At 33.6% G+C, this 24,139-nt stretch overlaps 1 protein-coding gene across 1 annotated transcript in view; it reads right to left on the minus strand.

Moving 5' to 3' along the window:
• The window catches only part of LOC108767356 (uncharacterized), a 160,276-nt gene that overhangs the window by 50,475 nt on the left and 85,662 nt on the right, over positions 1-24,139 (minus strand). The window lies entirely within an intron of this gene.

The raw sequence follows: 24,139 nt of genomic DNA on the forward strand, positions 1-24,139 counted from the left end.
ATTCATAAACTATACACACATACGTCATCAAATTTATATTTAATATTAAGAATAAATTATCGCAGAAAAATTCAGAGTAATAAAATACTGCTTTTCAATTAAACTTCTCTCTCTCTCTTTCTGCCTATCTTTCCCATTGTGCGAATACATATTGGCTCTTCTGTAAATAACCCACATGATTGCGGTCTGTTCTCTGTCATATAAAAGTCAACAGTATTGGACGATTATATCGACGATGAATATTTCGGAGAGATTAATCCCGGAGCGCGTTCCGATATAGCGGCAACAGAAATGTTCACGAAAGGATGTTTTTTCCATGGCAGACCTCGTTACCGCGCAAAGCCGCTACCAAAGTGAGCGTAATCGCGTGAGACGTGTTATCACTCGCAAATACGGGCGGTCCCGACCCGGCGCCGATCCATCATACGGTGATTGATGGAAAAGCGAAACCGTAGTTAAACGCGCCAAATTACTTGGTTAATCGAGCAAAATGCACGACGCGCGCGCACCGCGAGGTCCGCTTTGGCGAATGACAAATGAGAGGCCCGTTGAATATCGACGTTTCCGTTGGGATCGCTCTGCGCGCGATTCCGCGCACGGACGAGACGAAACGGCAAACTGCCGTTACGCCGTTACAAGTTAATCCGATGGCGTCAGCGATACGCGTTAATCACTCTTCAGCGCGGAGCAACGCCGTTCTACTGCAAACTGCATTTGCAGTAGAGCTCGAAATGTATCGGAGTAGTGCAAAGATCCACCATATTTGCTCTTCATATTAAACGCTGCGTTCGGCACAAAAACGCAGTTTTGCAACTGTTGTACGATTCTTTAATATAATTGGATTATATGTATTTGGATCTTTATAACCCTTACCGTACTAATATGGGTAACTAGTGACCGAGCGATTTCTGTTCGTGCAAGTTTCTTTGAGTCTTTCGGTAATTATAAATTATACTACATTTTATTATTTTCCAAAATAAAGAGTCAATATTTATTTTAGAAAGTTGAAAGTATGTTGGTGAATTTTTAGAGATTTTTAAAATTATTTTGAAGAGGTGAAAAAATGAAGAGATTTGAAGTGACCCTTGATGGTATGAATGAGGCACCAAATTGTAGATGGTACGGTAAGGGTTAATTTAATTGGATTATATTTAGATCCAGTAAGGAATTAAGAACAAGACCAATCACATGTATCAAAGAATTTTTTAACAATTGCTGAGCTTTTTCTGCTGAACGCAGCCAAAGAATTACTAAGTGCTTATTGGATAATAGAATATTAGGTGACAAATGGCGATCGAAATAGCCAATAGAAAAGCAGTCGATATCGGTTTAGATAAAAGACTTGTATCAGTAAATAGTAAGTAAATATTAAACAGTAAGTAAATATCGGTTTAGATAAAAGGCTTGTCCAATATATCTAGAGCTCTAATTCACTGTAGAGAGTAATCGAGAACAATTAACGTTTACGTGCGCAAAAAGATGGACCAGTGAACTAATAAATAAAAAATGAACAACGGCTTTATTAATTTATCAAGAGGAGGCAATGATTACATTCACGTTGCTGTGCTTAGCAATAAGGCTTACAATTAGTATTCATCCCAGCGTGCCAATCTCACTCGGATGTGTACGGTGATAAGTGCGAGGAATGTAGATACGTTATCTCTTCAAAATGCATATTAAGAAAGCAAGTTTATTAAATATACACCGGGATCGGATAGAGAAAAATTCAGGAATCTTTTATCTTCACTAGGAAAAAGAATATGATTGCATTAATTAGAATTCTAGTTAAAAATGGGCAAATTAGAATTTTCTGGTTGAATCTATTATAATTCTAGTTGAGATAATCAGAAATCTGATTGATAAGAATTTTTTTACTCGTCCCTTTTTAACCGAAAATTTATCTCAGTGTTCGATTTTACTATCTCTTACTACGAATCTCACTTTTAAGTACCTGAAAATAGAAAAAAAAACGGAAAAATGTTGAAAAGAATTCATCGTAATCCGCTTTTAATTTTTTATGTTTTACGTTCAAAGTAAAAAATGTGTATTTTCAAGATTAAAGATGTTGAATTTTGAAAAAATTAGTAGTGGCTATTTGCCAAAATTTATGTAAATGCAGTCATCTACGTGTTTATTTTGCATGCTCTTATCATTACGTGTAACAGAGATTAATAAAAAGATCTGTTCACGGTTGTTTGCACTTCTTACAGTCTTTGCTTTCTTTCTTTTCGACCCCAGAATATATATTTATCTCATTTTAAGTGAAAAAATTTTGAGAGGTTTCAAGCAACGTGAAAAATTAAATTTACAACAAATTAAAGGAAACGCCAAATAAGTCTTTCTGATTCCGATAGACCTGGAGCAACTCGCAGTTAAATTGTGTGAAACAAAGAAGCTGGTGCAAAGGAAACAACACATACTCTTGACGCCGATACCGTTGTGCATACAATATGCATGGAAAATATTTACACGCTCAACACGCCAATGTGCAATATTAACTGCAGAAAAAAAAAACACAGGTTCGCGTCGAGCGTGGGGTGGCCTTTATAAATATTTACGCAAAAACGGGAATTTGTCCAACCCACGTCCCGCGCCGACATTTCCGTCATGTGAAGGAGTCTGGAATCCTCATGCACACGCTCGTGTGTGCGCTCTCGGGTACATTCCGCAAGTACTGTCGTCTTCGTGATCGGAATTAATTCCACTCCGCCGTCTCCAATGGGACGATCGTGGTCCTTGGACTTTTCCATCATTTCTATATTCCCCGTAAACTCGATCGCGACGGCACGAGAAAGGAAGGAATACGACACGTGACGCAAGTTGTATTGCGAGTCAAATGGCGAAAACGACAAAATATCCAAGTGGAGGAAATATCTGAAGAGGGTAAAAGAGCTGCGAGCGCCGACGGTGTTCAATGGAAAGTCTACCCCAGTGAAGACTAATGGCACAACGAATGTCTGGTCGGTCGTAACGGTTTAATATCGAAGAGCTAGCGCAGACATCGCACATGCTCTCAACTTGGATGAAAAAAGCAAGAAGGAAAGAAAGAATGTGAAAGATAAGGCGAAAGACGATGGAAGAACGTTGAATTTGTCATCTGCTGTTTGCGCCAGTAAATTACGTCGGCTACAATCTTAAATTCTTCTCTCGTTGGTGTGCGTCATTATTAACGCTATCGCAAGAAATGAAGCGGAAAATAATGAATATCGAAGGTGTCTAAAATATAAGAGGGGAAGAAAATATCGAAGGCCTATCGTATTTCATTGCGAAAAGAAAAGCTTAAAAGTCAGTTACGTGACTGATTACAGATACCGTCGTGAAGAAAATATAAAAGAAGATAAATTGCAAAGTTCTTGAACATTTTCGATATAATCTTTTCGCGGCGTATCGAAGCTCCAGTAACTACATTTTGTGTATTAAAATGTATTTTTTCACTCGTTAATTTTATACGTGTAATGTACATTAAAAATGATTTAATATCACCTGTTTTTCAACAAGAAATTTTGACCATAATTTTCAATGCGATCGATGTAATTAGAAGCATCATTCATTATTATGTCAAATTGTTTTGTTGTTTTCCTATGTAAGGACTCGCGTAGTTTATTTTAACATTGGATATTTGAGTAAAAGAGTCAAGGTCTAAAATAACTTTCAACAGATATAAATAACGACTAGGAAGATATTATACTTCGTTATTCTATCGACTTTGATCTCATTATCTATTAAAGTAGAACGCTCACTTTATTTTCAGAAGTTTCTTAAATTAGTTATTCAACCTATTTTTATTGTAGCTAAACTCGACTTTAGTGCATCCCAAATAAACAGCTCTGATTAAATGGTTAAATGGAAAAAACGAATAAATTACTTGACTTAATTAAAAATGCTTTTATATCAATTTTATTATGACTGCTATTGATATTCACAATCTTTATCACGAAAATACAAATCAGAGATACAAATCGGAGTTCTTTCTCTGATAATTAAAATCATTGCGTTTTCTAAAGCAGAGATTGAAAAGATTACATCGATCCATTTTGTTCAGGATGTCTCTTAATCAGTAATGACTAATAACGCCACATAAAAAATTTTTACACAGCTTGCATGGAGATTTCGTATTGCGAGATAAAATCCATCGGATTAATTATGATAACTGTGATACAATATTTACTATTAATGTAACAATAATTATCACAAAACCGTAATAAATCAGACTAATTAAGAAACAAATAATTGGAAATATTTATTTTAATTGTTTATTTTATAAAATACGAGCTCCATAAATTATAAAGAAGTATATTTTCAGTGTATAATACACTTAATAACACGAACTCATATTTTATCGTTCTCTTCTCGATCCTTTTATGCATAATAGCCAAGGTTCCCTTCATTTTTGTCGTTAATGCATATAAAATCTCAAAAATGCACATTATGAGTTTCGCTTCATTAGCGTATATCTGACTTTAAACCGCTGTTAAGTTTTTAAGCGAAACCGTTGTTAAAACACACGGTTCGCAACTCGAAAGCGAAAGAGAGAAGGAGCGAAAAGGGAGAGCAGGGAGGGAAAGAGACAGAGGAATTATGAATATTTGCGCAGGTGGATGAAACGAGGGGACGCAGGCAAGAATGCGTCCCAATATTAATTAATGGAATACGTCTTGCGCGCGATATTTGCTCGAATACAATGGTCGGCGCGGGTCAATCGAGGATTGCGCTCGCGTTACGTCATACGTGTCCTGCAGCGGGACACCGATGTGTGTGCGCTTTATTCGCACACTCGTGTGCGACTCTCCCTATTTACTTTAGCATATGTACGCACCGTCGACCAGATCTTTAATATAGAATATTACAGCGCAGGACGTACACTCATGCTTATCCAGCATGGAAACTACAGGTGAAACCGAATACAGAGAAATGAGTAACGCTGATCGCCGCAGGTCTCGATTTCGCGAATATTTAGCAAACGTTAGAACGCTCCATATCGGTCCTCATCTATCATCGTTTTTCAATTGTTACATTTTTAGCGTTTTTTATCGCTGCGCACTCAGTGCACATTAAAGCCGTTGCACACTAATTTAGTCTGAATGTAAAAGTGAGATATCTCAATTAATAAATTGTCCAATGTATATTTTATCAAATAGCATAGTAAAATGTATTGAAGATTTGTATTTTTATTAAACATATATCTTTACGTCGATTTATATACAACGCTTTAAGTGCACTGCTTTAAAGTTTGCATTGAGTGTGCACCAGTTCTGCTAATAAAAAACGCTATTAATGTGTTAAATACTCGATACTGCAATAAAATTTATTGTCAAATAAATTTTAAACTGAGAATCCAAAGTAAAGATTCTAGAATTTTTAATTAGTTCAATTAATGTTTAATTGATTTGAGAAACAGTGATTTTTTTAATATGAACAATACTCTCACAATTCTTAACCTTCTGCGAGGACCAGTATGGTTTTGATCGACTTTTTTATTTTAAGGACTAGAACTTTTTTGTTAATGTCATGGGATTGAATGGTGAAAAAGGCGCCACTGTCGAGTCTCTAAAGAGTCCTCCGATCCGGAAAAAAATGACATCCCTTATTTTTCGTTTTTTTAACTAAATAACATTAGATATTGCTAAAAGAATTATCTAACATCATTGCAGAGTGAAAATTTCACAAATAACATATGTAGAAACATTTTTTGTGTGCAGTAAATTATGTCCACGCAATAAAATAAACTTCTTTACATAATGTCTCGTGCATGGTATGGTTGTCGAGAACCGTGCGCCGATACCCATGGTGCGCATTCTACTCTCCAATACATATGCAGACATTAATTACAACATTTTTAGTTAATTAAGAGCTGCAAACACTACAAATTCCAAAACATTAACTGAAACGGTTCAAAGTCCTTAAAGGGGCCTCCCGTCCTCCAAAGGTTAAGAGCCCAGACACAAGCTTTTGCATAACGCATAACGCATAGTGCATAAGCGAATCAACTAATCAGAAGCTTTCCTTTCCTCTCATTCCATGGAAAAGAAGAATTTCGATTGGTCGATTCCATTATGCACTATGTATTATGCGTTATGCAAAAGCTTGTGTCTGGGCCCTAACTCTTCAGTATTATTAGCATAAAGTGTTCAAAATATATACATCGGCCATATAAATTTGCTAAACATATGAATACTATATTGATTATTATATAACACTTGATTATTTATATACATTCCTATATTTAGCGCAAATTGTTTCAAAAATTGTAACAATAAGAATAACAGTTTAAAACATTTTTGCATTTATCGTTATTTACGAAATATACAGAATGCTATCAATTTTTATTTAATTGTAAATCATTAAATAAGAGAACAATAAAAATTGAAATATAACGTTAGAATGTCAGAAACACCCCGCGAGTATAATTATGTTAAAAAAAAAGAGATCACGCGAGTAATGTAGAGTAAAATATATTTAATCGAGATAAATTATTTCCAACAACATTTTAGGGATAATTTTGAAATATGCATTTTCTTTTCATTTAGCTGTGGTCGAAACACTTGATTATTTTCATTTTTCGCATCCCTATTAAGAAGTTCATTTAGATACCCGTATAAGCAGCTTTCTATTCCTCTCTTCTATATCTTCTATACACACATATATTGGCGGATGGTAAATTAAAATAAAAAATATAAACGACGCCTCTCAAGAAATAACACACGCACATATACCTTGAATGTATCACGAGGTATTCCGTACATTCTCAGTGAACGTGAAATATTATAATTATCAAGAGAAAATTATTTTCATTCAAATCAATGACGTGCTTCTTAATAAATTCACGTTCCTCTCGTTTTCAAAGTACCCGCACCTTGCGTTAATTGCGCATGTGCTTTTTTGTTCTACGGCAAACAACTTTCAGCTTGGGGGTCTCTTAAGACGTTTCTAATCTCTCATACATTTTACAATGCTAATTCGCACGGCAAGTAATAACCCTACGCTACTGTCGCGAATTTATCCCGTTCCCACGATCAACAGGGCATCTTGCTGGCGATTTATTGTATGTAACGTTCACGTAATGCCACAACGTCGCTGCACAGCAGAAGTGAACGGGAGATACGCGCATTAACGAACGCGATTTCCGCGGCGGAAATAAAATGAATATAAGGGAAACAGCTCGCGCGGAACGCGTGATAGTCGCGCGCAGCCGTAACTTGTAAATGGCAAATAACTGGAACAGCCGGACCGTTGAAATCTTACGTGACTAGTATTAATAGTCGCTATAACGATCGCGATAATTTCAGTGTCTCCTGCATTCCGCCGAAGATAGATCCACTTATTGGCTTTTTCTTATTTTATTTTTCTTAATGTAAATTCCGTGTCGAAATCTTAAAAAACGCGAGTAGGTAATTAATCTAAGGCTTCTCATTATAAGTAATCAATTGGTTGGAAAAGAATGGAGATGGCCAAATAAAATTATGGAATTTTCTTGGAAATTCTAGATAACGTACTAAAAATTCCATTAATAATTATTATGGCAAATCGATTCTGATTAAAAAACAAAAAAGTTATTATCAATTTTATGAAGACAATGAAGAAAACATTATTTTCGTATTTCTGTACTTTTTAATTGGTCAAACTTTTTTTTAAAAATGTGTCGTACTTTAGAATTTTTTGCGGAAGGTAAAGAAAGAGAAAAAAAATCGAAAACTTTGATCGATTGTACCGAAATTGAGAATAAAGTTAAAACCTCACAAAAGTGTTCGTCAAACCTCGCAGAATTAGATCTGTAAATAAGAGAGAGGATAATTGGATGAGGGATTAAATCCGGATGATCGATTTTCATGCGGGATATAATGACGATATGCGCGTCCATCCATGTTTACCGAAACTTGTTGACGGAGTTAATATTTATTTTTCGAGGCAACGCGATGCAACGCGAAAAATCGTTATCATTCACTGTTGTATTGTTTTCATTATTAAGCGAAGGTAATAAAAGATCTGTTAGATTTTCTGCAATAAACCGGAAAAATACAGTATTTGGTCTCAAATGAAATCATATGAACAAAAAAAAATAAAATAAAATGAAAATAAGATATAATTTTTAGTGATTTTTCTTTTTATGATGTAAAATAAAAATAAAATTAAAACGCAAACTGAAATTTATGTTATAACAAACTGTCGATATACAAGAAATAAAATACAATACATACATATAGTTTATCACAATTATATTGAATAATAAAAATTTTAGTAGAATATAGAATAATATGTGTGTAAAAATATCTTGTTGAAACATATATTTTTAATTGCTTAATCTTTGTTTCATAACTCATGAATGTATAATTCTGTATTCATTCCTTTCATTATTATTTTTTATCTTTACTCTTAGGAATAAAATATCTAGGCAATAAAGACTAGGAAATATTTATGGGAATTCCCTTTATAAACAATATGTAGAAATTCTATGAAAGCTTAAAAAAATTTGGTAATATTAAAAATGTTTTGTTTAAATGTGTTTGTATTTCTTAGGTCACTTAACATTTTATTATCAAGATATCTTGACAAGAGTATTTAAGTGATATTACTTCTTTCTGTTTTTATTTATCTGCCTTTATCTCTTTCTTTTTATTTTTAAGTGTATTAACTAAAAAATTTTAGTATTTAAAAGCTCTTATAGAAGATAACATTATCAATAAATATTTTATCACGTAAAAATCGATATTAATTATCGCATGCACAGTAGTTTCCGATCTTGATAATTATTTTCGGCAAGATCCAAACTACGCGGCGTGGATCGCGAATGAATGAAAAATCAATTTATTATATTGATTCATTTTTAAGTATACAGCTATCGAGTATACAGAACAATACAACTGTAGTTCACAACCGCTGCAGTCTTGGTAGATGTCGCATTTTCAAACTTATTCACTAATTTCGTTGTCGAATATTATCATGATTAACGTAACACAAAATTAAAAAATTTACAATTTAATTGTTTGCTTATACAATTGTTCAATTCTAGTAATGTAGAAAATAAATAAAATCTAGCTAATATTGTTTTTGTATGCATATTGCACGAGACTTAATTCGCTGAGCTTTGCAAGTACTTTTTAAATAATTTCAACTATGACTATTTTAACATTGACTCTATTTATAACTATATTTATAAATGTATTTTATTACACATTTAAATATCTGTTACATCTCGCGTGAATCGCTGGACACCGGCACGTGACGCCATCTGTCGTGGTGCGCCGAAACGAAGTGGTGCAGAAGACGTGCTCCTCGGATGCTTCGTCGGATGACATATCGCCGTCGTGACGCCACGCGTCGCTCGCAGTCGATATCGAATCGAGAGTATCTTGTAACAGAGACTTGCCACGAAATGACAAACTTTTGATTAGCCCGCCGTTTCTGTCAACTTTAGTATGTTGGAATGAGTAAGATAGTATAAGTTAGAATGAAATAACATGTATGTAAAAAGAAATTCTTACATTATACCCTTCTTTCTTAGGGCCATTCCACACAAACTTGCAGAGCCACATAACCATATGCATAAAGAAAATTATCCAATCACATTTCTGTCATAAAGCCAAGCGTAAACTACGATTGGATGATTTTCTTTATGCATATGTTTATGCGGCTATGCAAGTTGTGTGGAATGGCCCTTAAGGCCGCGACACAGACTTTTGCATAAAGCACAACGCATAGTGCATAAACGAATCAACTAATCAGAATCTTTCCTTTCCTCCCATTCCATGGAAAAAAAAGCACAATGCATAGTGCATAAACAAATCAACTAATCAGAATCTTTCCTTTCCTCCCATTCCATGGAAAAGAAGAATTTCGATTGGTTGATTCTCTTATGCACTATGCGTTATGCGTTATGCAAAAGCTTGTGTCTGGGCTCTTATTTAGACAAAATTGCTCGTGACCAGATTCTGTCATAAGGTCTCTAATATCGATGACACGATATCACTGGCTGGAAGGGAAGCATCGAGCACATCCGGAAAGAGAAGAGAGAGAGAGAGAGGGGGGCTTTCCGCGTCGCCATAGTTTCCTGTCGGCATCATACGCGCGACGTATAGAGCGGATAGAACGAATTCTGACGTACGGGAAGTGGACGAGAAAGAAAAACGAAAAAAACAAAAGGAAAAAGGAAAGAAGGAAGAAAGAGGCGGTACACGCGAGCGCCCGTGCATGTGGTACGGCGGCCAAGCGTGCACCGCGGGAATTGGAGCGATCACCTCCAGCCAATTCAGAGAACGATTTAGCGTAGACAACGTTCGATGTGAACTGAAAGAAATGTTTTGTATGAGTAACTATTTATTTTATTGATGCGTGAACTTTCTTACTTTTTAATTAAAAAATTTTATTGTTCTAATTAAAATTTGATTAGAATAATCATAAGAAAGTTTTCGTAAGTCGTGTATCAACAAAGTAAATGGTTATTCATACCAGACATTTCTCTCAGTGTGTAGTCCTGCACGCGAATTACCAGAGAGAGAGAGAGAGAGAGAGAGAGAGAGAGAGAGAGAAGGCGGACGCGTGACGTTAGTCGCATAAATGTGATCTTTCTAATTTTCGGCTGGAGAGATTCCGATTTTTTAAACAAATCTCTGGCCCTCCGATAAAAAAAATCGAAAAAAATTTCTAAGCACTCTAAATTTTGATAATTTTTTTTTAAACACGTTGACTTTTCTTCGGTTCCGAAAAGAAAGATCTCCGACAGAAAGGTCAAATCTAATAATCTTTTTCTAGAAAAAGCGCTACAAGAAAGTAACAATTTGGACAATGGTAAACTCAATTTCCAACAGGACGATTATTGATCTCTAGCGGAACACTAAACAACCGTAACTTACTTATCGTCAGTCCTTCGACGAGACAATGGCTGCATTCAGCAAAAAAAGCAGTTTTGCAACTGTTGTAAGCTTCTTTAATATGATTGGTTTATGCATTTAGGTCTGTAAGAAACTAAAAGTAGGAATCAATTTTATTAAAAAAATCTTACAACACACACAGAGTTGCAAAGCTTTATCTGCTGAAGGCAGCTATTAGGCTTTAAATGATAATCTTATAATCCACTTGTCATGAATCAAACGAAAGTCAAGCAGGCAGAAAAATAACAGTTATCCGTTGTATAGTATACATTCTATTATGAACAAATTTTCTTTTGACAAAGTAAAATTTAATTCGGATGTGAGGCTTCGCTATTTGAATGTAAAATGAAAAGATTAAGTTACGGAAAATAGTGATTTCCTTGATGATTCTCAATAATATCGCCATTCTGAAATATTTCAATCTGTAAAAAATATTTACCTCTATAGAAATTATTCGACCGATATTTTTAGATATCTTTTCATGCATTCTGCAATATTTAAATCTTTATGTATCCATCAATAACCTATTTCCATGCGAACGAATGAAATGTACGTATCACGAAATAAAAAAGCTTTATTAAAAGTTAAATGATGATATTAATTCGATATATGAATTATGAAAAAGCTATTTTTAACGATCGTAACTTTTCTCTCGTAGGAGATGCGACGTACGTTCCATCACGAGATTAAATCTTTATAAAAGCGGCGTTTCAATAGCACAATAGACAACGTTGGCAGTGTACGCTTTCGTCGTGGTCTTACGACACGGTTACCGCAGCATGTGCTTCATAATGAACGAAATTGTCTCGGATTCCCACAGTGGGTTATCGAGATTCAAGAATCTCGGAAACCAGCAGCGGGGACCGTCCTTGACATCCTCGCAAGGCCTGCTGGATTTAGCCGCATGCTACATTTATACGTTGATATACGGAGAGGAGGCAAGGCCACCGCGATGTACTCTCGTGCTTAATTACGCTTACGAGCTACTTTTCCGCCGTGCGTGCGCCATTAATTCGCGCCGATTTCAATTTCGCGTGGACCGCGCATTACGACTCCCGTCTCTCTCCCTCTTCGCGTGCCATCGTCCGTGATTAAGTCGTTGTGCCTTCGTTGCGCGTTCTCGGAAAAAAATGCGCGGCACTTTATTTACGCGATTACACCGCCGGTAGAAGCGATTAACGCGCGCGCGGTCCAAGCGCGCGGAGAAACGATTCGCAGACACGCGATATCGACTATATCGACTGTATCGACTGTATCGAGGCTCTCGCTCCTCGAACGTAACAGGATAACTCCGGCGAGGCTGAAAACGGCCGATCATCATTTCTCGGGATCATCGATCGCCGTTTCGTTCCCGTCGGAAAAGACCACGCATCGTTTATACTTTTGAGTGTCTAACGGAATCTCTAAATGGATTCTTCGAATCGTAACGATATTAGAATTTTCACACTCCAATAAACGTAAGATGGTCCAGGTCTTATTTTATTCTGTCTACGAGCTTTGTCAGTTTAATTGATTTTTAATCTCTTCTTAATAGTAGTATAATTACATCTCTCTTCGTATCTAGTTCCAGATGTCATAATAAAAAGTCTGAATTTAATAAAGCTGACTTATTATAATAAACTGTTAGATTCGATATTTTCTATAAATATCGGAAAATAATTACTTTACCTTAACTGTACTTTAAAATACAGTTGAAATAGAGTCTTCGTCTGATAAAAAAAAACAAGATTTTATTGTTCGTGTATTATTTTAGGATTTCGATGATTTGGAAATTACGGACCGTTCAATCAACATGATAGTTGAGCTGATCGGTTCGATCATTCTAATAATAAACTTTCCGATGTGTTTGGCCGGCAAATTCTAATATGGACATTATAACGTAATAGTTTGCCACGCGCATGAGGTAAATCTCCAGGTACTCTCCTGAAATCAATAACATCTAGCATTAATACGACGAGGAGGCTAAATTAGTGCTGTACGCATGCCGCAGCATTAATCGGGACATGATTATTACTGTCTGATCGTTCGTGCCTGGTAATTACTCTGACGAACTTGGACGAAGTATGTAAATATTTTCTTCACTATTGCATTGCACGCAACCTGTCAAAGACTATCGCCAATGTAATTCGATTGGATACAGTTAACGCGAAGCACTTCTTCGTTAAAGAGGAATGTAGGTATTTTTTTTTCTTCCTACAGCGGATATTTTTCCTACTTCACTCGCATTGCGAGTGTGAGTTTTTTCATGGTACAAGCGATACATTAATTAGACGCAACTTTCATTGCGAGACTCTAGCGATGCGAGGTAATTTGCACAGTCCGTTTTGAATTTAAAAAAATATAATTTAGTTGCTGTATAATTCGACGAAAAAATATATATATAAAGAATAGAAAAAATATATTTATCTTGCAGACTTTGTCGCAATTGCACGTCATGCAATTCATATGTACACCTTAATTTGAATTATTGTATTTACAATGAATAAAGAAATATTTTGGATGCTAAAATATATATATATATATATATGTATCTAATAAAATTTACTTAACATAAAAATTATGGCGACAATAGTTACTCATATTGATTAAAAAATTGTTAAAAATATATAATTGATGAAGAGTCTTTTTGATCGAATACCGAAATAGAGATCTCTGAAAAATTTAATCCTTGAAAAATACAATCTTAATAACTCAATAAAAAATATCGAATTTGTTTGGTTAACAAAGTTTTCAATCAGCGCAGATATACACGTGTGTCAGAATTTCCAGCATATAGGTACCGAGTTCTGATTTTACATCCCCCAAACTTTCCACTGTCATCGTCAAATCAAATTAGGATCGGTGCGTAGATAGAATGCAAAAATCCCGCGATTTTATGCTGCATTCCCCGACCATTTCTCTGAGTTTTACTAATGATTGATCGATTTTCGGTTCTGCAGACGTGTCGCTTATACATATTAAATGTTCGTAATTTTGTCCCAAACGAAGGTGCACGCGATTCTCGCGTAATTTCGCTTTTATCGATCCGAAAAGACACGAATATGTTAGTCTTGTAGTCACGACCGCGATACGGTGGAGAAATAAATGGGAAACGAGGCGAAGTCTTGTGTTTCAATTTGACTGGGAGTATACGGAATAGGAACCGGTTCTGGTATATTGAACGCCATCGATTTGCGTCGACAATATAAAGGCAGAGAACCGATAGAAAGGAAACGTGTTTTTCAAATGTGCTGATATTTCGCATCTCTCTATACGTTGTAACATGGCCTTAAATACATAGGCGCGAACCAGACGACGAGACCGAGAATAATCAAGTGAACTACTCTCTCCATATATCAGGAATATTGAATGAACTCTTCTACCGTTAATTTCCATATCACCAAACCAGTCCCGTCGCTGCCCCGTTCATAGCACGATGCTATTCTTTCTTATGCAAATCGCAATCCCACTTTCGTCGCAAAAAAGAAGAGACCACATGAACGAAATCGCCACGTAAGAGCAAATATTGCCACAGCGTACTCGATGTGTTAATCGAACGAATAAATTGCCACTCTTCTGAATGTGACGTCTCAATTAAAATCTCAGTTCTTTAAAAGCTCTTTTCTATTTAGTCAGTAAAGTGTCTTTTACTTGTTCCATTATTGTCAATGATTAAATTACGTTCTTATGATAAACGTATAAATGTTGAATATAATATAGAGTTTTAAAAAATATAATTTCTTATATATATATATATACATATATATATATAATATTCAGTTCTTTATTGTAAATTAGTTGAAATTGTCGTGTATAATCTCTTTCATGCGTTAGTTTAAACTTTTTTCTTTTAAATTTAAAATATCTTACTGTATATATCATTAATAAAAAAAAATATTATATATTTTTATACATCAAATATAAATTACAGATAAAGTTCTGTATCTTCCATGAAAACAAATAACTGCAAAATTATTGTTTTAAAATTAAATTAATTATCTTTAGGCCAAAAAAATAATCAAGAAACATCTCGGAGACGAAGAGAAAATTAGTTACTTGGTTAGTTGGATAAGTTACAGTAATACTCTTATTTGTTTTATGTTGCAGTCTGTAACTTTTAGAAAATTAATCTCAAAGGTTTTAACTTTCATCCATTACGTAATTATATTTTTCAATCACGTGTTCTTTTATTTATCCCTCGTTCGTTCACTAATTCGTTTATTAAACTCCAGATTTTACACCGGGAAAAAAAATTGTTCATCTGTTTAAAATTAATTTAGTTTGTCTTTTTCTTTCGTTGGAAAATATGTACATTTAAGTCAAATATAATATTATATGTTTGACTTAAATACATACATTCTTCATCAAATGAAAAAGAAGAATTAAATTAATTTAGTCGATCGAACAATTTTTTTCAGTGTAACAATATATTTACTGAAGTTTGCGAACTAATTGTAAGAAAAAACCAAAACTCATGAAAACATGTTTCCTCTTGTGCTTTAAATTTCTTGGCAACGCACAATACAATTTCGTAGCGCTGGATCGATATAAGAAGTACCTATGTATTAATAAGCTAGAAACAAAGCACAATGCTTTGCAGAAGTTCGAAACTTCTGAATTACAATAATCGATTTGTATGAGCGTACTTACAAGTTTTCATTTAACTCAGCGAATTCGATGCCGGACTTGGCACCGGATGTCAATACTCGGCGTTCTGAGCGTTAACGAGTTAAACTGGATTGAAACGATCTACTATATAGTACTCCGATGACGCGATCATGTATCCTGATTGACGATTGCTCGATGCGAAACGAACGGATAGTATCAAAATATATAATCAGACTCACTTTCTGAACAAACGATGTATATTAATATAATATTATATTATAACATTGTTCCATATACTTAGTGAAATAATTCGTCAAAAAATAGGCGAAATATTTCAGAAATTTATATTTTGTTTTTTAATATGTGTGCGGAAAGAACTTTCTCCGCATATAATAATTATTATCTTCCTTATAGATAGCATTACGCAATTAAAAATTAACCACTTCGTGATTAGATAAAGTAAAATGAAAAATCCTAAAATAGAAATCTTTATGCAATATAGAAAATCAAGAATCAAGAACAAATTAGATAACAGATATATATTGTCTACAAATAAAAATATATCTTCAAAATATAATGAATAGTTAATCCCGGGCCACATTATGGGAACGACTCACTTGGCTATGGCATACCCAATTTAATTTGATTGCTTACAACTTCCATAAAAATAATATTGTAAAAAAGTTTTTTTGTTAATCGAAACGCTAATCATTAAGGAACATAAAAATTCTAAGCAAATGTATGTATCTTTATTAATAAAAAAATTATCAATATGGAAAAGTATTAGAAAAAGAAAGCCGAATATGTCGAGAATAGCGAAGAGTTAAAAGTATGATCTTTAATTTTAATTTTAGTTTATCTTCACGTATATCCATCCTAAAGCATTACAAAAAAGTGTATAAAACGCACAATCAAACAGGTGTCTTACCGTTACAAGAAAATGTAACGGTAAGACATCTGTCTGTCTTCTCCGTTATATACGCGCTATACATATCCGTTTTATATAATTCGAATTCAGTTCGATCATTTATAAAATATTACGATTGAATCAGTAGAAACGAAATAGTATTGTGCAAAGAAGAAACAAAGTTAGGTATATCCAAACGCATCGATATGCTTTCGGTAACAAATGTGTATTCCCAAGCTTTTATCTCTCAACCTCCGAATCGACGAACAACGAACGAATTATTTCCCTTCTATATTGTGTAAAATTACTAAAATGCGCGGATATAATTGGATAATGAAATCAGTCTAGAGATATACGTTATACCGCAACAACGGAACAAGATAGTATTTTTTTTTAACTATACATATTTTAATACGCATTACGATTTTAACATCATACTTTCATTTCATATATGGAAATTAATTATAAATAGGATATTATTATATTATATAAATAGATATCCTAGACAGAGAACTATTAATTATAGTAATTAAATCTTTAATTTATTTAATACAGAGATTCTTTCTCAGTAAAAATTAGAAACGCCATCAGTTGCAACTTTTTTCAACAAAATTCTATAAGTAATTTAAAGTTTCTGCTGATTAATCAAATAAAAATGAGATTTTCTTATTTATTTTATATGAAAACAAATTTATAATTTGTAAACTTTATAATTTATAATATAAAATCAAGAAACACGGTAGTATCTCGCGACAAGTGTAGTTAGAGCGAGACTACGTGTCTTTACGCGAGCCGGCGAGTTGCAAGCATCCAAGATTATTGGATCATTGAGAATACTGAGAAGTTGATCGATTCTGAGTAGTCTCAGTGGACAACTCGGGTGTAAATTATATAATAAAAGTGTTTTTATCATCTATGTATCCTACAAACGGAGATATCGCGAAGTCTGAAATGTCAAATTTTTGACATTAAGATACGTCGTCATCATCATTGCCAACGGAAATGTCCGTTTCACATTTTAAACGGCAGATGGCACTCGTCTGTTGCGGCACTATGTATTTACCTACGGTTTCGCTAGCATTGTATCGATATATCAATAGAAAGCTAGATCGCTGTCATTCGCGGCATCGCTTCGTGAAAATATATCGTTATACTAATATCCGTGGCACAGACTTTTGCATAATGCATAATGTATAAGAAATATAGTGCAAGAAAATCAACCAATCAAAGTTTCTCTTTTCCGTGAAATGGAAGAAAAGAAAGGATTTTGATTAGTTGATTCGCTTATGCACTTTGCGTTATGCGTTATGCAAAAGTCTGTGCTGCTTAATCAGATATAAATTCTTAAGTATTCTACACCCAAAAAAAAAATAATCTAATTGTAAAGTAAAATTTCCGGTAACTTCATATTCTAAGCAGAAACTTTTACAGAAAGAGTATTCCTCTTCCAATGCACTGGACTATTCATCAAAAATTGGAGATTATTCTAACAGTTTTCCTCTTGTACGAAAAGGAATATTTACTGGAAGCGGAGTGCCCTCTTATGAGTAAATTATATTAGGAACAGCAAGATTTTTACTGCAGATGCAAAACGAAAGTACTCTAACTGTAAGAATACTGTGCTTAGCATATTTTCCTCTTGATTTCAGAAGATTCCTCTTGAGGCCGTATATAAGAATAAAATCCTCTAAGATTTAGCGGTTTCTGCTAATATTAAAAATTTTTTTTTTTGGGTGTACATTTCATACAAAAAATGTGAAACTTTATTTTAAAAAGTTACAAAATTATATGAGAAATCGGATCATGTGAAAAATTCTTTTATGTATTTATAATTTTATATAATTTTTATATCTCACAAGGAAAAGAACCCAACTGTCCCTCTCTGATTTTAATAAGCTTTTAGCATGTTGTTCTCCAGACAAAAATAAGAGATACGTAGGTTGCTCCGAAAGTTTCCGCAAAATCGTATACAAACATATAATTAATTTCTGAAATTGGCTTTATTGTTTCTCAAAATACTCTCCGTTACAATGAATACACTTTTCTATTGGATAAAACCACAATCGTCGAAGCATTTTGTACATCTTTCTGGAGGCACTTCATATATCAGATATTCGAACGCCTCCACCGACGCATCTGGCGTAATAAACTTCAAATCACGCATTTTATCCTTCATGTATGGAAACAGAAAGAAGTCACAAGGTGTCAGATCGGGACTATAAATCGGTCATTAATTGCACATGGGCAGTAGCCAAAAAGTAAATTGTCTCCTTTGCATTGTGCGACGATGCATTGTCTTGATGCAAAATATATGATGCGCGATTTTGAAGAAGATATATGGTAAAATTTTTATTTTTTAAAATATTATATAAAACAACAGAAATTGTAAGTAAACTGAAATCTTAAAAAATCTTTCTCAAGTAGAATATATTTTAGGAATAGAAAAAAATAAAAAAGTATGAATATGAAAAAATAGAAAGTGATTATTTCTGTATTACGCAGAATTTTTAATATCTATCGATCTTTTCCCTCCCTCCATCCCTCCCCCCTCTCTCTCTCGCTTGTTCTCTTGCTCTCTTTCTCTCATACGGAGAAACAAACGTGTACGCATACTTCGAGAGAACGGATGCGAGCAAAAGAGTTCTTATAGCCAGCGGCTAGGTCGTTTCTCGACCTTGCCGAGCGGGATTCCTTAGATGAGAGAAGTTCGCCATTTTTATCGGTCATTTACCTCGTCCTATCTCCTTTTATTGTTCATTCCTCTCTATATCGGATTACGTATAGAGCAATGTTGTTGGATAAAGCAAACGATTTCTCGAATAAACAGAAACTAGAAACGCACAGTTGACTTTTCTTTTGTAAATACGTTATTGCAATAAATTTAATAAATCTTCGTTGCAATAAAAATATCAAATATAAATTAGTTAAATAAATGGTATACTGAAATATCGGAATACGATGTATTCAAATAAAAAAGCATTTGCGAATAAACTAAAAAAATATTGATTTATAAAAATGTTAACCTCATAACTTGTTGTTTTAATAAAAAACACGTTTAGTTTTCTCGTATTTTTACAATATATTATTTAATCACAAATTTAAATTTTAAATATATCTAATATATTAATCAATTTTGAAGTTTAAAAATGCTAAGCAGTATAATAAAAGATACAGAAGTTAGAAACGAGTAAATAACATAAGCTTTAATATGGATATAATGACGTATAGCGAAGAATGTTCACTTGATTTTATTCTCTTAATATTGTTTGTTTTATATATATATATGTGTGTGTGTCCAACTTTTGATATGGCTCCATAAATTATTTTTATATTTTATTTTATAATTTTTGTATATTTCAATTTTCAATTTCTTGATCTATCCTCTATTAAAATTTATTAATTGTGGCCGTCATTGTTTTAAATAATTCAATCTTGAATTACTATAAATATACACTATATATGTACTTGCATATATACCATATTGTAGTCTTTTCCAACTACGCGCCTAATTATTTTTCCGGTCTATAAATGCAATTAAAACTACTCTAGTAATCGTAAATTAAATTGACAAGCAATTTTAATAATTTGATGCTACCATCAAGCATCATATAAAGATGTTAATATGTTAAAACTTAATAAATTTATTGCGAAAAATATCACCTCGGCCGGAACTGATCCCGGATCTCTTGTATTCCATATGAGCATTCCTATAAGCCAACCCGTGTGAAGCTGGACCCCCAATATTAAAAAATCGAATATTTTTTTGCATTCGTTTGCTCATCGTTTGCTCACGAATGCTCTGTCGGAATTTTCGTTTGCTCACCCTTAATTCAAAAGTTATACGAAATTTAAATTTTGGGGGGCCAACTTCACGCCAGCCTCCCAATATTAACAAATCGAATATTTTTTTTTGCATTCGTTTGCTCATCGTTTGCTCACGAATGCTCCGTCAGAATTTTCGTTATATGTTACAAATTAATTATAATCTTTTCTTTCTTTGATTTTGATGACTAAAGTAATTTTCATTTCTTGACCTGATATTATTTGTTCATTCCCGACCTCTTTATCACTTTTATTAATTATAATATATTAATATTTATATATGTGTATATTATTCTTTACGTATATTTTATTTCGTTTGAAGAATTTTGCTCCTGGAATATATAATTATTTCTAATATTAATGAGATCTATCTGGTTCGAGCATTACTTTACAATTCGTGAATACGTTAGCTGAAACCTCGCTCGCGCTCTCGTCACGAACCGCGAATAAAATGCTTTTTTTTTTAAAAAAAGCGCGACCAAGACGCGGCATTTAAATGCCAGTTGAAGCGGTGAAGGTCCGTTATACGGTCGTGTTACGGTAGAAATAAAATAAATGTAAAGAAAAGGACGATCGAGGTAACCGGGTTCAATTGGATCGAGGTAGAATTATCGAGTTCAATTTCAGTTCATTCGATGAAAGCGTTTCCTTCCAAGAAAACACACGATCATGCGAACGCACTGTAACACACGTAAGACTCGACTCTGAAAAGAAAAGGTACGAATCTCTTTCAAAAGCAATTCAAGTTCCTATTGCATTTTCTTTCATAAAACTATAAAATCGATAATCAGAATTATTTGAGAATATACCGAGTAATTGTATAAATAGCAATACAACAAATTCCTTGACACTATATATAAAAGTTATTAATCACGAATCAACATTGTCATTAAGATGAACTGATCAAGAAATTATTTTTTCTTGCTAAAGCAACCTTTTCCCATTTTTTATTCTACCTTTTTTATTTATCTATTAAACCGCGCGCCTCTATCATTTCCTTTTACGGGCGAATCAAACGAGAGTATTCGATTTCGCGGCTAGCCAATATTGCTTTTGCTCATAGCCGTGTCTCCGACGTCGGTAATGTAACATTAGCTGATTTTTATGGACAAGTAAAACGAGAAACGCGAGAAATACTGCCTTACTCGTACTGATTGAAATTCGTTCACGAGGATCGTGATAACTTGAATTAAGACTGTTCTTTGTAGCGAAACTAGTATACAACTGGATTTAAAATAAAATACATATATAAATTTGAAATCTGGAAAAAGGAAAAGAAAAAATTTTAGTGCAGTCTAGTACAGCGATAAAGAAAGGTCTATCAATTTACATTGACACGTATCACAACTTTCGTTTCGAAAGAAATTTCTCTACATAGATTAAGAAGCTATTTTATAGCGGTGAAACTTTATTAATTTGTTTTTATTAATTTCAAATTGTAACTGTCTTATTAATTTGTTTCATTATTTAATTTAGCTTTAATTCATAAAAATATCTTTATCATAAATCGAATCAGAAACAAAAAATTAATGAATTTCTTTCATGTTAAATGTCACAGAAATATTAAAAATTAAATTATCCTAAAAACAAAGTGTGAATAAAGGAAAACATGTCGAAAGTTAAACCGCTCCAAGATCGCGATGCAATATTGCAGAGTTAGTAAAGTGGCTGAAAGGAGCTCTTCGCTTCGGTTAACTCCGCTAGTTGAATCAACGTGCGCGAAACAACAGTATTAGATGACGAAACAGGTGAAGAGCACAGAGAATTTAGGTTCACAAAGTAGATTTGCAACGGATGGTGAAAAGGAAGGGTGACTCGGACGTTTGTATAAACTAAAAACTTGCTCACCAACTCGTTTCGACTCGCTTCGACTTCTACTGCTTGCGGTCGCCAGGAAGCGATTAGTACTTTCATGCCTAATCATTATACTTTCTCTAGAACGCGAGTTTTTACCTTTAGCCCCATTCTGCTTATAAATCAATTTAATTATTTTTAATTGTAACGTATTCAGTTTTAAAATTTATTGCTCTTTGTCAGTTTTCTTTGTTTCAAAGTTTTCTACTGAAACGGATCGCCTATTTTTATTTATTTATGTATTATCAATACACAAATAATCCATACAACATACTTTATCCGATGGACATCCTGAGAATGTCCTCGAAACGTTGAAACAGCTTCTAAACGTATTTACAACGTCTCTTGGAAGTTTGTGCTATATAGAATTAACTAAATAATATTATATCAAGTAAACTAAAAGTATTTATTTTATTTCTATTTATTTAAAATCTGAGTACTATATTTAAAGGCAGTCAGATTCAGCTGTTCATATTTATTATGTGTAAACAAGTATACTCTCTACATCGCGATATCTCCTAAGTACGTTATTTATCGTTAAATAAAAAGCGTAATAAAAATTTTAATATCGTAGATCTCAATAGAGATGAGATTTTAATCTGTATTCACTTTGTGATCTCAGCGGTTTTAAGCAGAATACCCCGTTCGATCCATGTCAATGCGCGTATAAATCAATGGCAGAAGAGCGCAAATCACGACCGATTTTACGATTCTAATCGGTGCGGCGCGTCGGTGATATACGATCGCCGATCTGAAAGGGAAATCGAGCATACGACACGCTTCAAACAGATTATCCGGACGATCAGCCAGCCGGCAGTTTCGCCTCGTCGTGAGCTGCAACCGCGAGCGGCGCGCCGCTCTTACCCGGCAAATTTCTACTTTTATTTATGACGGCAAATTGCGCTTAACGTCTCGCATAGTACTTGAGGAAAAAACACAAATACTTGTCTGGCCTGAATAATACAATGATCAATGATCGGAAATCAACCCTAGAGTGCCTATTGAATATACGTATAATAATATAAGTATTCTATATCTGATGATGAATATGGTTTAATTAATAATAATTTTAATAAATTAAGATTATAATAAAATTTCTCAAAAATATATTATATATATAAATAATAAACTTTAAAGGAATTTAAAAGAAAACATTATTTTATGTAATTTATCACATTAAAAACGCTTACTTTCTATCAATCCTTTCTAGATTACGTGTTCTGTGAGCCGTGTCCATCTTACCTGCAACATAAACAAGAGCAGAAAATTAGTTCACTTCGAATTTAATTACTTCAATATTGAATAAATTTAATTTCTTTCTCTTTATCATTCAAAATGTTTGTACATTTTGTTTTAATCCGCCTTTCAATCGAGGAAATCCCGATTTAGCATTTCTGGGAAGAAGTCGGTCAATGTTTACTATCGTCATTATACCAGTAATCCAATTAGCTTAATCCGGTTGATATAATGAGCTCACTAGACTAGAAGGTCTTCGTAGATACGGAAAATAAATTTTCCCATATATCGCATGAAACAATTTTATGCAATTTATATCGTACAGAATAAAATTTTTACACAATTATAAATTAGCGAAGAATAGAAATAATGCAATCGCTGAGTAGATTTTATTATACAATAAATGAAAATAAAGAAAAGAATATTTAAATTTTTGCTTTCTGTTTTATGTTTTATTACCTTTCTTAATTTTCATTATTTTATTTACTCCCAGTTGCATTGTCTCTGGAGAAATTATCGTGCAAGTAACTGTTAAATGTCAAGCATAAAAGTTTATATAATTTATGGTAGACGTGTATAAATCACCATTCATACTTGCGAGGTTGAAAAATTTAATCTTTTAAAAATACTCGCAGACTCTTTATCAGGAATAAAAGACGTTTATTATCTTGAAACAAATTTTTCTTCGACTCTCATCTTTCTTCGATGTTTCTTATAACGATACTAAAGTAGACTCCTGACATTAAAATACATCCGTAAAGAATCGCAAAGCAATGCGAGATCAGCGCAATATATATACTCGCAGTGACAGAACGATCACGCGTGCAGGCTGATCTCTTTACGCGCTGAAACGAGAGCACATCGACGC

The sequence above is a fragment of the Trachymyrmex cornetzi genome, unplaced genomic scaffold (genome assembly GCF_001594075.2).
Source record: "Trachymyrmex cornetzi isolate Tcor2-1 unplaced genomic scaffold, Tcor1.1 scaffold67, whole genome shotgun sequence".
In the NCBI taxonomy this organism is placed as follows: Eukaryota; Metazoa; Arthropoda; class Insecta; order Hymenoptera; family Formicidae; genus Trachymyrmex; species Trachymyrmex cornetzi.